This window comes from Apodemus sylvaticus, chromosome 12 (genome assembly GCF_947179515.1).
Source record: "Apodemus sylvaticus chromosome 12, mApoSyl1.1, whole genome shotgun sequence".
NCBI classification, from domain to species: domain Eukaryota; kingdom Metazoa; phylum Chordata; class Mammalia; order Rodentia; family Muridae; genus Apodemus; species Apodemus sylvaticus.
The window spans coordinates 78,398,739-78,412,499 of NC_067483.1; the positions used below are offsets into that span (position 1 = coordinate 78,398,739).

General features: G+C 58.5%; 1 protein-coding gene and 8 non-coding genes across 10 annotated transcripts in view; 3 read left to right on the forward strand and 6 right to left on the reverse strand.

The window, feature by feature from the left end:
* The window catches only part of LOC127697825 (low affinity immunoglobulin gamma Fc region receptor II-like), a 130,145-nt gene extending 116,865 nt beyond the window's left edge, over positions 1–13,280 (reverse strand). The window contains exon 1 of one of the 2 annotated variants that reach the window (XM_052201114.1): positions 12,907–13,280. The gene's annotated coding sequence lies outside the window, so the exon portion shown is untranslated. Of the gene's footprint in view, positions 1–5,212; positions 5,588–12,906 lie in introns of those variants that run through there. The other variant, XM_052201113.1, reaches the window with a different exon arrangement.
* Trnag-gcc (transfer RNA glycine (anticodon GCC)) lies at positions 400–470 on the forward strand. The gene has a single exon. It is a non-coding gene; the product is annotated as a tRNA-Gly (tRNA).
* Positions 4,924–4,995, reverse strand: Trnae-cuc (transfer RNA glutamic acid (anticodon CUC)). The gene has a single exon. It is a non-coding gene; the product is annotated as a tRNA-Glu (tRNA).
* Trnag-ucc (transfer RNA glycine (anticodon UCC)) lies at positions 5,494–5,565 on the reverse strand. Its single transcript has one exon. It is a non-coding gene; the product is annotated as a tRNA-Gly (tRNA).
* Positions 6,172–6,243, reverse strand: Trnad-guc (transfer RNA aspartic acid (anticodon GUC)). Its single transcript has one exon. It is a non-coding gene; the product is annotated as a tRNA-Asp (tRNA).
* On the forward strand, positions 6,766–6,848 carry Trnal-cag (transfer RNA leucine (anticodon CAG)). Its single transcript has one exon. It is a non-coding gene; the product is annotated as a tRNA-Leu (tRNA).
* Trnag-gcc (transfer RNA glycine (anticodon GCC)) lies at positions 8,130–8,200 on the forward strand. The gene has a single exon. It is a non-coding gene; the product is annotated as a tRNA-Gly (tRNA).
* Trnae-cuc (transfer RNA glutamic acid (anticodon CUC)) lies at positions 12,626–12,697 on the reverse strand. The gene has a single exon. It is a non-coding gene; the product is annotated as a tRNA-Glu (tRNA).
* On the reverse strand, positions 13,188–13,259 carry Trnag-ucc (transfer RNA glycine (anticodon UCC)). The gene has a single exon. It is a non-coding gene; the product is annotated as a tRNA-Gly (tRNA).
* Positions 13,281–13,761: the final 481 nt, after the last annotated feature.

Below are 13,761 nucleotides of genomic sequence, written 5' to 3' on the forward strand. Positions count from 1 at the left end.
CAGCACCCCCGGACTCTCCTCCCTTCTGCGGGGCCCTATTGGCCTCCCCTGACTGCTCCATCCATCCATCCACACATCCTTCCACCTACCCATCCACCAACCCAAGCAACCGTCTCTCCGTCCATCCATGCATCCATGTCTCCATCCAATTATCTATCCATCCTTGTATCCATCCATCCATCCATCCATCCATCCTTGCATCTCTTCATGAATCCATCCATTCATAGATCCATGCATCCATGTACCCGTCCGTCCGTCCGTCCGTGCATCTATCCATCCATCCATCCATCCTACATTTCGGGCCGAGGGTCGGTCGGTCGGAGGAAAGTGAGCTGATGAGTCTTGGGACTGCCAGGCTGCACAGACGGTATGATCGTCAAGGGAAGGGTTGTAATCGAGGCATGGGTGGTTCAGTGGTAGAATTCTCGCCTGCCACGCGGGAGGCCCGGGTTCGATTCCCGGCCCATGCAGAGTCCAGTCCCTTTTGGTACTCATGCCCACGTTGCCCTGGGACACCTCACCATGCACACCACACCTCCTGGACACACATGCTGTAACACTGCCCCAGACAGACACTCTCTCTTCCTCTCCTCTCACCTCACATCCACAGTCCCACACACTGCAAACAACTTACAATCACCTTAAATCACTTGGTGCATTCACACTACCCATCTACACACTCCCCTCCAGCACCAGGAGACCTACACCATCTCACCACTCATTACCTTCGTCTCCTTCTCTTCTTCTTCCTCTTCCTCTTCCTCTTCCTCTTCTCCTTCTTCTACTCCTCCTCCTCGTTCTCTTTCTCATCTTTCTCCTCCTCCTTCTTTCTTTTCCTCTTCCTCCTCCTCCTCTTCCTCCTCCTCCTTCTTATTTCTTTTCCTCCTCCTCCTCCTCTTCCTCATTCTTCCTTTTCCTTTTCCTTTTCTTTTTCCATCCTCCTCCTCTTCCTCCTCTCCTCCTCCTCCTCCTCCTCCTCCTCCTCCTCCTTCTTCTTCCTCCTCCTCCTCCTTTATTCCTTCCTCATCTCTCATCTATCTATCTATCTATCTATCTATCTATCTATCTATCTATCTATCTAATATCTATTCGGTTTCGGTAAGCACACTGTCATTGTCTTTAGATACACCATAAGAGGGCACCGGATTCCGGTTGTGAGCTAGGTGGTTGATGGGAATTAACCTCGGGACCTCTGGAAGAGCAGTTGGTGCTCTTAAGCTCTGAGCCATCTTAATCTGACACCACCGGCACCTATAGCCTCCCTCCCTACAGTGTTGAACACAACACATCCTCATCTGGGATGCAGACTGTGGGGAATGCAGACCTCTCTCAGCTGTGTCTTCATCCTACAGAGCCCAACCTCACACCGGACATCAGGGCACTGGGGGCCATTCGCTCTCACATTGGCATTCCTGTCCACTCCTCCCTGTCTGCTGAGTGAGTGAGCTGCCGAGAACATGAGTACGCACTCTTGAATGCACACACACACACACACACACACACACACACACACACAGGAAGAGAGAGAGACAGAGACAGAGAAAGGCAGAGAGAGAGATAAAGAGACAGATTGAGATTGAGAGAGAAACAGAGAGAGGGGCAGAAACACACAGAGATGAGGGAGACAGACAGATTAGAAATATACACATGCGTGCATGGCTTGGGTGCGCCCACTCGGAGAGAGACAGAAGGAGAGACAGACAGAGAGGAAGAGACACTCACACACACACAAACACACACACAAAGAGCACACACAGAGAGACAGATGGAGAAAGAGAAAGGGACACACACAGCACAGCACAGCACAGCACAGCACAGCACAGCCCTGAGAGTCACAAGAGCACACACTTGATTCCATGGTCCTCCATGCCAAGCCCTCCCTCACTGACAGGTCCCTCAGTGACCATCACTGATGCTCACACACAGGGGTGTCGCTCTGCTACTGCTGCTGCCACTGGTGGTCATGGGGATGCCTCTGTTGGTCGCTTTGTTGTTGTTGTTGTTGTTGTTGTTGTTGCTGTTGTTTGTCTTTTGTGATTTTGTTTGGTTTTGTTTGTTTGTTTGTTTGTTTGTTTTTCTCCTGCTGCTGCTGCCAGTGGTGGTGGTGGTGGTGGTGGTGGTGGTGATGCTGTCCCTGGTGGTTGTCTTCTGTCTGATCCCAGTTCTGATGCTGCTCCTCTTCCTGCTGCTGTTGCTGCAGCTGGGGAAGCTGGTCATGTATGGGGGTCTTGGAAATAAACAGGAGCTGAAGCAGCCCAGTCCATGGGAGCAGGCTGCCGGACTCGTCCCTCCCATGCAACCCTACTCCCCAGCTGCTCTCGGATCCATCCATCCGTGCCTTCCATCCATCACAGCCTGGCTGGCTCCTACACGTTCTCCAATGGCTGGCTAGCATGAGTTGCAGTCTGGACCCCCATGCAACGCAGCCTCTGCATGGTAGCCTTCAGGAAACAGTCCCCGAGGGTTTCACCCCAGCGATGCCGCTGGCTTGGTAATCATGGCTTGTTTCTCAGCTCCCACTGAACACCACTCAACAAGGGGCAATGATTGTGCTGGACCCTTGGTGGATCCAGTCTCCTGCTCAGTAGTCACAGAGGATTCTCCAGCCTGGGCTGACCTGGACCACAGATTCCTAACTCCTTATAGGAAATGGCCCAAACAGAGTCTGCCCTCTGAGGGGATGTGGAGGGATCGAAAGAAAAACACCCTCGTGAGTTCGTCCTCTGTCTTGTCATCTTCATTGCTCTCAAGATTCCCTTCCAAGCTTCCTAAGGAGAGCGCAGGGAACAAGAAGCATCCAGCTTGCAGCCTCCCCAGTCTAGATTTCAAAGTCCCCCCACTCTCCACGCCCAAAGAGGTACCTGATCGGGTCTGTCCCGGCAGTACCCCACTCCTGGTTCCAATTTCTAACCGAGCTAGAGTTTGTATTCCTGTGCTCAAGCACTGTCAACCAAAAGCACCTTGGGCAGAGAAGTAAAGTGTTTCCCCTTAAGGCTGGCTCTGAAGTCCCTCACAGAGAGAAGTCCCAACAGGAGCCCAGAGGCAGGAAGTGATGCAGAAGCTGTGAGTGGAGGGCTTCTCCCTACAGGCTTGCCCCACCCGCTTTCCTCAGAGCTCAGAACTATGGTTGTTCTGAGTAGAGAGAGAGGGTCACTCCAAGATAAATAGGAAGGTGCCCCCTTGCAGGCAGCAGAGCAGTCCCGCCTCAGTGACCTGCAGCTCCCTGGAATAGCCAGGCACACCACAGCATATTTCTTGATCGTTACACAAACCTCGTTGGATTTTTGTTTTCCCTTGGCAGAGGAGGCTAAGACGGGTTCGTCATACCAAAGTCCCTAGCCTTGTGTAGATAGTTCACAAAGGAAACCGTCAGGTCCCTGCAACTTTTGTCGTTTACTGGCTACAGTCTCCAGGACTTACTTTAATAATGCACGACGTTGTTCTGGGTGTGCCAGGACCATCTTGTGACTCCCAAGTGGCCCAAAGACGGGAAAGTTCCTTCAGAAAAACAACCAGAGATGAGAGAGGACCACCTCGGTTTTCTACAAGGACTTCTTCAGAGTCGAAGGACTTGTTGAAAACAACTCTCCCTTCTGCTGTCGATCTACCCTAGATACAGTGAAAAGCAGCCATTTCTGGCATCTCTCCCCATGCCACCCACTGAGGTGGAGCTCAGTCCACCGCTCAGCACTCAGGATCTGACACTGTGCCCCACGCTGGCTGGCAGGGTCAGGACAGAGGGGCCCGGGCAGGGCAGGCATCCGCTAGGCAAACATTACTTTGCCTACTCATGCCCGCACGACACAAGGATCCCGACAAACGGTGGCGATACCGCCTCCCGGCATGGCCTCTGCTCTCCCAAGCCGCTCTGGGGGCTTGCGGGGAAATCCTGGCTCGCGTCCCACACTGGTGGTCCCTGAGAAGCCGGTGGCGGGAATCACACCACGTGCATCTCTCTGGCTCTGCCTGGAACATCTGCCCCGAGATAACACCTGCCCACAGGAACCCCTTCCGACCCTGCAACCGTGCCTCTCTCCGTGCCACCACCACCAATGCCACCACCAGCACCGTGTTCCATTCTCCGACATCTCCTAGAGATTTTCCAAAAATACAAGTACACACATACACACACACACACACACACACACAAACACGCCCGCGTGCTTTCACACATAAAATATCACATATATGTATACGGGGTAATAGGTATGCATATATATACAAGGTGTGTGTGTGTGCGTGCGTGCGTGTGTGTGTGTGTGTGTGTGTGTGTGTGTGTGTGTGTGTGTTAAATGAAAGAAATCGCTGCCGGTGTCTGAACTGGACGCTCATTTGTGAATCTTCATGAAAGCTGCCTGGGAGCGCATGATGCATGCGATGCATGCTCTGCATGTGCTGCAGGTGGTCCATTTGAGGACCAAGAGGAGATGGAGTTCTCCTGAGGAGGCCCCAGGAGTGGACGAGTATGTGTGATCCGGGCGCGTGTGAGAAAGGTCCGCTTGTGATGTGGGTGGGTGCGTGGTGTGGGCTCCAGGGTAAGCAGCGAGTCTGAGCTGGAGAGGGGCAAAGTTGGTGTGTGCGAGCAGAGCAGAGCAGAGCAGAGCAGAGCAGAGCAGAGCAGAGCAGAGCAGAGCAGAGCAGAGCAGAGCAGAGCAGAGCAGAGCAGAGCAGAGCAGAGCAGAGAGGCTGGTCCGGAGTGGTAATGTGTGAAAAGAATGGGCAGCGTGGAGAGAGGGAGAGGGTGAAGGTGCAGCTGTGTCTGGGGTATCGGGTACCCGGGTAAGAGAGCGTGCGCGAGCGTGGGTGTGCCTGGTGTCCCGTGTTCTTGGTGTGTGGTGTGTGTAAGAAGTGTTGGGTAAAAGGGAGCGTGAGGGAGGGAGCGAGGTGGGAAGTGAAGGTGGTGCAGAGAGGAAGAAGAGAGGCTTCCCTGACCGGGAATCGAACCCGGGCCGCGGCGGTGAGAGCGCCGAATCCTAACCACTAGACCACCAGGGAGCGTCGGCCCGACGGCCCTGGCTACCGACTCCTGCAGCCACTCAGACACGCAGCGTCTCCGCCAGGGTGGCAGGCGCACTGCATGCCGGCCTGCTCGCCTGCCCGACTGCCCGCCTGCCCGCCTGCCCGCCTGCCCGCCTGCCCGCCTGCCCGCCTGCCCGCCTGCCCGCCTGCACCTCTCCCGCTCCGCGACCGCCCGATGCATCGCCCGGCCTACCTTGGGAGGCTGGCGTTGGTCGTTCGGCGCTCTGCGCTCTGCGCTCCACTCTCCGCGCCTGTCCCGTCCCTGCCCTGCCACTTGCCCCCTGTCTCTGCCGCTGGCCTGGCAAGCCGGGTGTGAGCTCCCGGACTGGGCACCGGTGCCCCTGCCTGGTCTCTTCCCGCTCCTCACAACCCGAAAAGGTCGAGCGCTTGCCTGGCCTTGCGACCAACTCAGAGGCGCCGGAGGGCCAGGCCAGGTCCCCCTAGGTCCGGGACCTTGGCAAAACGTGGGCACGCTGCGTTGGCCGGGAATCGAACCCGGGTCAACTGCTTGGAAGGCAGCTATGCTCACCACTATACCACCAACGCCGCACCGCCGGCAGGGCGCCCGCACGACGCCGCCGACTGACACCGGACAGCGCCCAGCGGGGCCTTCGACGCCGCCCACCGCTTACAGCCCTGCGCACGCACGCGGGGCGCCCGCCCGAAACACAGCCACACCCACGGCTCCGACGCTCCGCGCTCTCCCTCGGGACCCACGCGAGCCTGGCGCACTCGCGCGCACAGGCCCGTCTTCCTGGGCGCTCTCGCCTGCTGGCGGCTGCAACGCGGCGCGCCGGCCCAGGCCAGCGCCCCCGGGGCCGCTCCGGGCAGGCCGCCACGCCGACGGGCCTGGCACACCGGTGGCTCAGGCCCAGCGAGGCGCACGCCGCCCGTTCCCACACACATGGAGCCGAACACGGTCGCGCCGGGCAATCACGGGTGGGCACGTCCGGGGCGCCGGGGAAGCGTGTTCGCAGGCGCCATGGCGCTGGGCTGGCTGCCCGAAAAAAGGGTTTGAGGGCTCCGGGGCACGTGTGCTGGAGGTCACGGTGCGGGGTTGGGTCCGGGTCCCGGTCCCGGTCTGCGTGTGGGGCGTCGGTGGAAGGGACAGCGCCCCGCGGGCCGCCTGTGTGTCCAAAAAGGACGTCATGCCTCCCCGTCGGGGAATCGAACCCCGGTCTCCCGCGTGACAGGCGGGGATACTCACCACTATACTAACGAGGACCATGCACACCGCCACACACGGACGGCGGCCCGTCTACCACACCACGCACGACCCACAACCTCCGTCTCCTCCAACGCCCACCCGGTGCTCTGCACTCCACCGCAAACCGCAGGCCCCCGGGACCCGGCTTCGGCACCAGGACCCGGACCCGCAGCCCCGGGGCACCACCGTGTTGCTCGCTGGACCCCTTCCCCATCCGCGCTGGACACCCGGCCATCCCTCGCCGACCGCGTCCCCAGGGCGGGCTGGCGCGACACACCTGGCCGGGCGGTCGCGCGTGCTGGGCTGCGGGGATCCCGACCGGGACCTGGAGCCACTCTGGCGCCTAGCAGCGTCTCCACGTCGACTCGACTCGACGCGCTGGCTCCGGGCGAGGCGGAGCGGGCCGGCAGCTTGAGCACCCCGACGCGGCCAGCCCCGCGCCAGCCCGGGCGAGCGCCCCGTCGCGTCCAGTCCGCTTGCGCGCGCGCGCGTGGGCGCCGGATGCCTGCGAGGCGAGCGCCGTGGAGCGCACAGCCGCCGTCAGGATGGCCGAGCGGTCTAAGGCGCTGCGTTCAGGTCGCAGTCTCCCCTGGAGGCGTGGGTTCGAATCCCACTCCTGACAACCTTGCCTTTTGCAACGTGGACACACGCACATCCCTGCTCCACAGCACCCCGCCCCACCCCACTCCCTGCTTCTCTTGCCTCCTTCAGGAACCTCTCCAGCACATACACTCTCCTCGCCTCCCAAACTCTCTCCCACACACCTGTTGGGATCTGGTGCTCTCAACACCAGACAGCCGCTGCTGCTGGGGAGCGGGGGTGGGCCGTGGAGGTGGAGCGTGTGGTGGGCACGTTGTTTCCCGTCGGGAAAGGTGGGCTGAGGAGGGGTCTGGGTCTGAGCACGCACACGGGTAAGTCAACCAGCCAGCCAGCTGTGAGCGCCTTCTGTCCACAGAAAACCTCCAAGGCCATGGGCACCACCCACCACCCACCACCCACCTACCACCATCCACCACCCACAAGCGCACACCCGAAAGTGACGACTTAGCTCTTGGTGCCACCCATCGCGTCTTGCCCGTTCCTTTTCCTCGGCCTCCTGTGGCTGGGAGACTCCCACGGTACCCATGCTGCTATGTTGTGATCCTCCGGGCTTCTGCACTGCAACTGCAGTGCCTCCCGCACCTCCACGCCCTCCTCCGGCCCCCAGGCGCACACCTGCCTGACGCCTGGTGGCCCCACAACTGCCGACAGACCAGCTGCTCCGCCGGCTAGACACATCGCCGGCCCGCAGGGGGTGCCGAAGGAAATGCAGTCTGGGGAGCCCTGAGTTTCCATCCACCACGCCTAAGCCCTGGCCTCCTTACATGGCCCGGTGCCCGCCCTGAACCAGCTCTCCTCGCGCGCTCGCTTCACACTCGTGCGCGTGTGCACGCAAACACACACACACACACACACACACACGTAGGAAAGAGCCAGCGGCTTCTCAGCGAGACGGGGTTCACCCCAGCACCCCCGGACTCTCCTCCCTTCTGCGGGGCCCTATTGGCCTCCCCTGACTGCTCCATCCATCCATCCACACATCCTTCCACCTACCCATCCACCAACCCAAGCAACCGTCTCTCCGTCCATCCATGCATCCATGTCTCCATCCAATTATCTATCCATCCTTGTATCCATCCATCCATCCATCCATCCATCCTTGCATCTCTTCATGAATCCATCCATTCATAGATCCATGCATCCATGTACCCGTCCGTCCGTCCGTCCGTGCATCTATCCATCCATCCATCCATCCTACATTTCGGGCCGAGGGTCGGTCGGTCGGAGGAAAGTGAGCTGATGAGTCTTGGGACTGCCAGGCTGCACAGACGGTATGATCGTCAAGGGAAGGGTTGTAATCGAGGCATGGGTGGTTCAGTGGTAGAATTCTCGCCTGCCACGCGGGAGGCCCGGGTTCGATTCCCGGCCCATGCAGAGTCCAGTCCCTTTTGGTACTCATGCCCACGTTTCCCTGGGACACCTCACCATGCACACCACACCTCCTGGACACACATGCTGTAACACTGCCCCAGACAGACACTCTCTCTTCCTCTCCTCTCACCTCACATCCACAGTCCCACACACTGCAAACAACTTACAATCACCTTAAATCACTTGGTGCATTCACACTACCCATCTACACACTCCCCTCCAGCACCAGGAGACCTACACCATCTCACCACTCATTACCTTCGTCTCCTTCTCTTCTTCTTCCTCTTCCTCTTCCTCTTCCTCTTCTCCTTCTTCTACTCCTCCTCCTCGTTCTCTTTCTCATCTTTCTCCTCCTCCTTCTTTCTTTTCCTCTTCCTCCTCCTCCTCTTCCTCCTCCTCCTTCTTATTTCTTTTCCTCCTCCTCCTCCTCTTCCTCATTCTTCCTTTTCCTTTTCCTTTTCTTTTTCCATCCTCCTCCTCTTCCTCCTCTCCTCCTCCTCCTCCTCCTCCTCCTCCTCCTCCTTCTTCTTCCTCCTCCTCCTCCTTTATTCCTTCCTCATCTCTCATCTATCTATCTATCTATCTATCTATCTATCTATCTATCTAATATCTATTCGGTTTCGGTAAGCACACTGTCATTGTCTTTAGATACACCATAAGAGGGCACCGGATTCCGGTTGTGAGCTAGGTGGTTGATGGGAATTAACCTCGGGACCTCTGGAAGAGCAGTTGGTGCTCTTAAGCTCTGAGCCATCTTAATCTGACACCACCGGCACCTATAGCCTCCCTCCCTACAGTGTTGAACACAACACATCCTCATCTGGGATGCAGACTGTGGGGAATGCAGACCTCTCTCAGCTGTGTCTTCATCCTACAGAGCCCAACCTCACACCGGACATCAGGGCACTGGGGGCCATTCGCTCTCACATTGGCATTCCTGTCCACTCCTCCCTGTCTGCTGAGTGAGTGAGCTGCCGAGAACATGAGTACGCACTCTTGAATGCACACACACACACACACACACACACACACACAGGAAGAGAGAGAGACAGAGACAGAGAAAGGCAGAGAGAGAGATAAAGAGACAGATTGAGATTGAGAGAGAAACAGAGAGAGGGGCAGAAACACACAGAGATGAGGGAGACAGACAGATTAGAAATATACACATGCGTGCATGGCTTGGGTGCGCCCACTCGGAGAGAGACAGAAGGAGAGACAGACAGAGAGGAAGAGACACTCACACACACACAAACACACACACAAAGAGCACACACAGAGAGACAGATGGAGAAAGAGAAAGGGACACACACAGCACAGCACAGCACAGCACAGCACAGCACAGCCCTGAGAGTCACAAGAGCACACACTTGATTCCATGGTCCTCCATGCCAAGCCCTCCCTCACTGACAGGTCCCTCAGTGACCATCACTGATGCTCACACACAGGGGTGTCGCTCTGCTACTGCTGCTGCCACTGGTGGTCATGGGGATGCCTCTGTTGGTCGCTTTGTTGTTGTTGTTGTTGTTGTTGTTGTTGTTGCTGTTGTTTGTCTTTTGTGATTTTGTTTGGTTTTGTTTGTTTGTTTGTTTGTTTGTTTTTCTCCTGCTGCTGCTGCCAGTGGTGGTGGTGGTGGTGGTGGTGGTGGTGATGCTGTCCCTGGTGGTTGTCTTCTGTCTGATCCCAGTTCTGATGCTGCTCCTCTTCCTGCTGCTGTTGCTGCAGCTGGGGAAGCTGGTCATGTATGGGGGTCTTGGAAATAAACAGGAGCTGAAGCAGCCCAGTCCATGGGAGCAGGCTGCCGGACTCGTCCCTCCCATGCAACCCTACTCCCCAGCTGCTCTCGGATCCATCCATCCGTGCCTTCCATCCATCACAGCCTGGCTGGCTCCTACACGTTCTCCAATGGCTGGCTAGCATGAGTTGCAGTCTGGACCCCCATGCAACGCAGCCTCTGCATGGTAGCCTTCAGGAAACAGTCCCCGAGGGTTTCACCCCAGCGATGCCGCTGGCTTGGTAATCATGGCTTGTTTCTCAGCTCCCACTGAACACCACTCAACAAGGGGCAATGATTGTGCTGGACCCTTGGTGGATCCAGTCTCCTGCTCAGTAGTCACAGAGGATTCTCCAGCCTGGGCTGACCTGGACCACAGATTCCTAACTCCTTATAGGAAATGGCCCAAACAGAGTCTGCCCTCTGAGGGGATGTGGAGGGATCGAAAGAAAAACACCCTCGTGAGTTCGTCCTCTGTCTTGTCATCTTCATTGCTCTCAAGATTCCCTTCCAAGCTTCCTAAGGAGAGCGCAGGGAACAAGAAGCATCCAGCTTGCAGCCTCCCCAGTCTAGATTTCAAAGTCCCCCCACTCTCCACGCCCAAAGAGGTACCTGATCGGGTCTGTCCCGGCAGTACCCCACTCCTGGTTCCAATTTCTAACCGAGCTAGAGTTTGTATTCCTGTGCTCAAGCACTGTCAACCAAAAGCACCTTGGGCAGAGAAGTAAAGTGTTTCCCCTTAAGGCTGGCTCTGAAGTCCCTCACAGAGAGAAGTCCCAACAGGAGCCCAGAGGCAGGAAGTGATGCAGAAGCTGTGAGTGGAGGGCTTCTCCCTACAGGCTTGCCCCACCCGCTTTCCTCAGAGCTCAGAACTATGGTTGTTCTGAGTAGAGAGAGAGGGTCACTCCAAGATAAATAGGAAGGTGCCCCCTTGCAGGCAGCAGAGCAGTCCCGCCTCAGTGACCTGCAGCTCCCTGGAACAGCCAGGCACACCACAGCATATTTCTTGATCGTTACACAAACCTCGTTGGATTTTTGTTTTCCCTTGGCAGAGGAGGCTAAGACGGGTTCGTCATACCAAAGTCCCTAGCCTTGTGTAGATAGTTCACAAAGGAAACCGTCAGGTCCCTGCAACTTTTGTCGTTTACTGGCTACAGTCTCCAGGACTTACTTTAATAATGCACGACGTTGTTCTGGGTGTGCCAGGACCATCTTGTGACTCCCAAGTGGCCCAAAGACGGGAAAGTTCCTTCAGAAAAACAACCAGAGATGAGAGAGGACCACCTCGGTTTTCTACAAGGACTTCTTCAGAGTCGAAGGACTTGTTGAAAACAACTCTCCCTTCTGCTGTCGATCTACCCTAGATACAGTGAAAAGCAGCCATTTCTGGCATCTCTCCCCATGCCACCCACTGAGGTGGAGCTCAGTCCACCGCTCAGCACTCAGGATCTGACACTGTGCCCCACGCTGGCTGGCAGGGTCAGGACAGAGGGGCCCGGGCAGGGCAGGCATCCGCTAGGCAAACATTACTTTGCCTACTCATGCCCGCACGACACAAGGATCCCGACAAACGGTGGCGATACCGCCTCCCGGCATGGCCTCTGCTCTCCCAAGCCGCTCTGGGGGCTTGCGGGGAAATCCTGGCTCGCGTCCCACACTGGTGGTCCCTGAGAAGCCGGTGGCGGGAATCACACCACGTGCATCTCTCTGGCTCTGCCTGGAACATCTGCCCCGAGATAACACCTGCCCACAGGAACCCCTTCCGACCCTGCAACCGTGCCTCTCTCCGTGCCACCACCACCAAGGCCACCACCAGCACCGTGTTCCATTCTCCGACATCTCCTAGAGATTTTCCAAAAATACAAGTACACACATACACACACACACACACACACACACACACACACACACAAACACGCCCGCGTGCTTTCACACATAAAATATCACATATATGTATACGGGGTAATAGGTATGCATATATATACAAGGTGTGTGTGTGTGCGTGCGTGCGTGTGTGTGTGTGTGTGTGTGTGTGTGTGTGTGTGTGTTAAATGAAAGAAATCGCTGCCGGTGTCTGAACTGGACGCTCATTTGTGAATCTTCATGAAAGCTGCCTGGGAGCGCATGATGCATGCGATGCATGCTCTGCATGTGCTGCAGGTGGTCCATTTGAGGACCAAGAGGAGATGGAGTTCTCCTGAGGAGGCCCCAGGAGTGGACGAGTATGTGTGATCCGGGCGCGTGTGAGAAAGGTCCGCTTGTGATGTGGGTGGGTGCGTGGTGTGGGCTCCAGGGTAAGCAGCGAGTCTGAGCTGGAGAGGGGCAAAGTTGGTGTGTGCGAGCAGAGCAGAGCAGAGCAGAGCAGAGCAGAGCAGAGCAGAGCAGAGCAGAGCAGAGCAGAGCAGAGCAGAGCAGAGAGGCTGGTCCGGAGTGGTAATGTGTGAAAAGAATGGGCAGCGTGGAGAGAGGGAGAGGGTGAAGGTGCAGCTGTGTCTGGGGTATCGGGTACCCGGGTAAGAGAGCGTGCGCGAGCGTGGGTGTGCCTGGTGTCCCGTGTTCTTGGTGTGTGGTGTGTGTAAGAAGTGTTGGGTAAAAGGGAGCGTGAGGGAGGGAGCGAGGTGGGAAGTGAAGGTGGTGCAGAGAGGAAGAAGAGAGGCTTCCCTGACCGGGAATCGAACCCGGGCCGCGGCGGTGAGAGCGCCGAATCCTAACCACTAGACCACCAGGGAGCGTCGGCCCGACGGCCCTGGCTACCGACTCCTGCAGCCACTCAGACACGCAGCGTCTCCGCCAGGGTGGCAGGCGCACTGCATGCCGGCCTGCTCGCCTGCCCGACTGCCCGCCTGCCCGCCTGCCCGCCTGCCCGCCTGCCCGCCTGCCCGCCTGCCCGCCTGCACCTCTCCCGCTCCGCGACCGCCCGATGCATCGCCCGGCCTACCTTGGGAGGCTGGCGTTGGTCGTTCGGCGCTCTGCGCTCGGCGCTCCGCTCTCCGCGCCTGTCCCGTCCCGGCCCTGCCACTTGCCCCCTGTCTCTGCCGCTGGCCTGGCAAGCCGGGTGTGAGCTCCCGGACTGGGCACCGGTGCCCCTGCCTGGTCTCTTCCCGCTCCTCACAACCCGAAAAGGTCGAGCGCTTGCCTGGCCTTGCGACCAACTCAGAGGCGCCGGAGGGCCAGGCCAGGTCCCCCTAGGTCCGGGACCTTGGCAAAACGTGGGCACGCTGCGTTGGCCGGGAATCGAACCCGGGTCAACTGCTTGGAAGGCAGCTATGCTCACCACTATACCACCAACGCCGCACCGCCGGCAGGGCGCCCGCACGACGCCGCCGACTGACACCGGACAGCGCCCAGCGGGGCCTTCGACGCCGCCCACCGCTTACAGCCCTGCGCACGCACGCGGGGCGCCCGCCCGAAACACAGCCACACCCACGGCTCCGACGCTCCGCGCTCTCCCTCGGGACCCACGGGAGCCTGGCGCACTCGCGCGCACAGGCCCGTCTTCCTGGGCGCTCTCGCCTGCTGGCGGCTGCAACCTGGCGCGCCGGCCCAGGCCAGCGCCCCCGGGGCCGCTCCGGGCAGGCCGCCACGCCGACGGGCCTGGCACACCGGTGGCTCAGGCCCAGCGAGGCGCACGCCGCCCGTTCCCACACACATGGAGCCGAACACGGTCGCGCCGGGCAATCACGGGTGGGCACGTCCGGGGCGCCGGGGAAGCGTGTTCGCAGGCGCCATGGCGCTGGGCTGGCTGCCCGAAAAAAGGGTTTGAGGGCTCCGGGGCACGTGTGCTGGAGGTCAC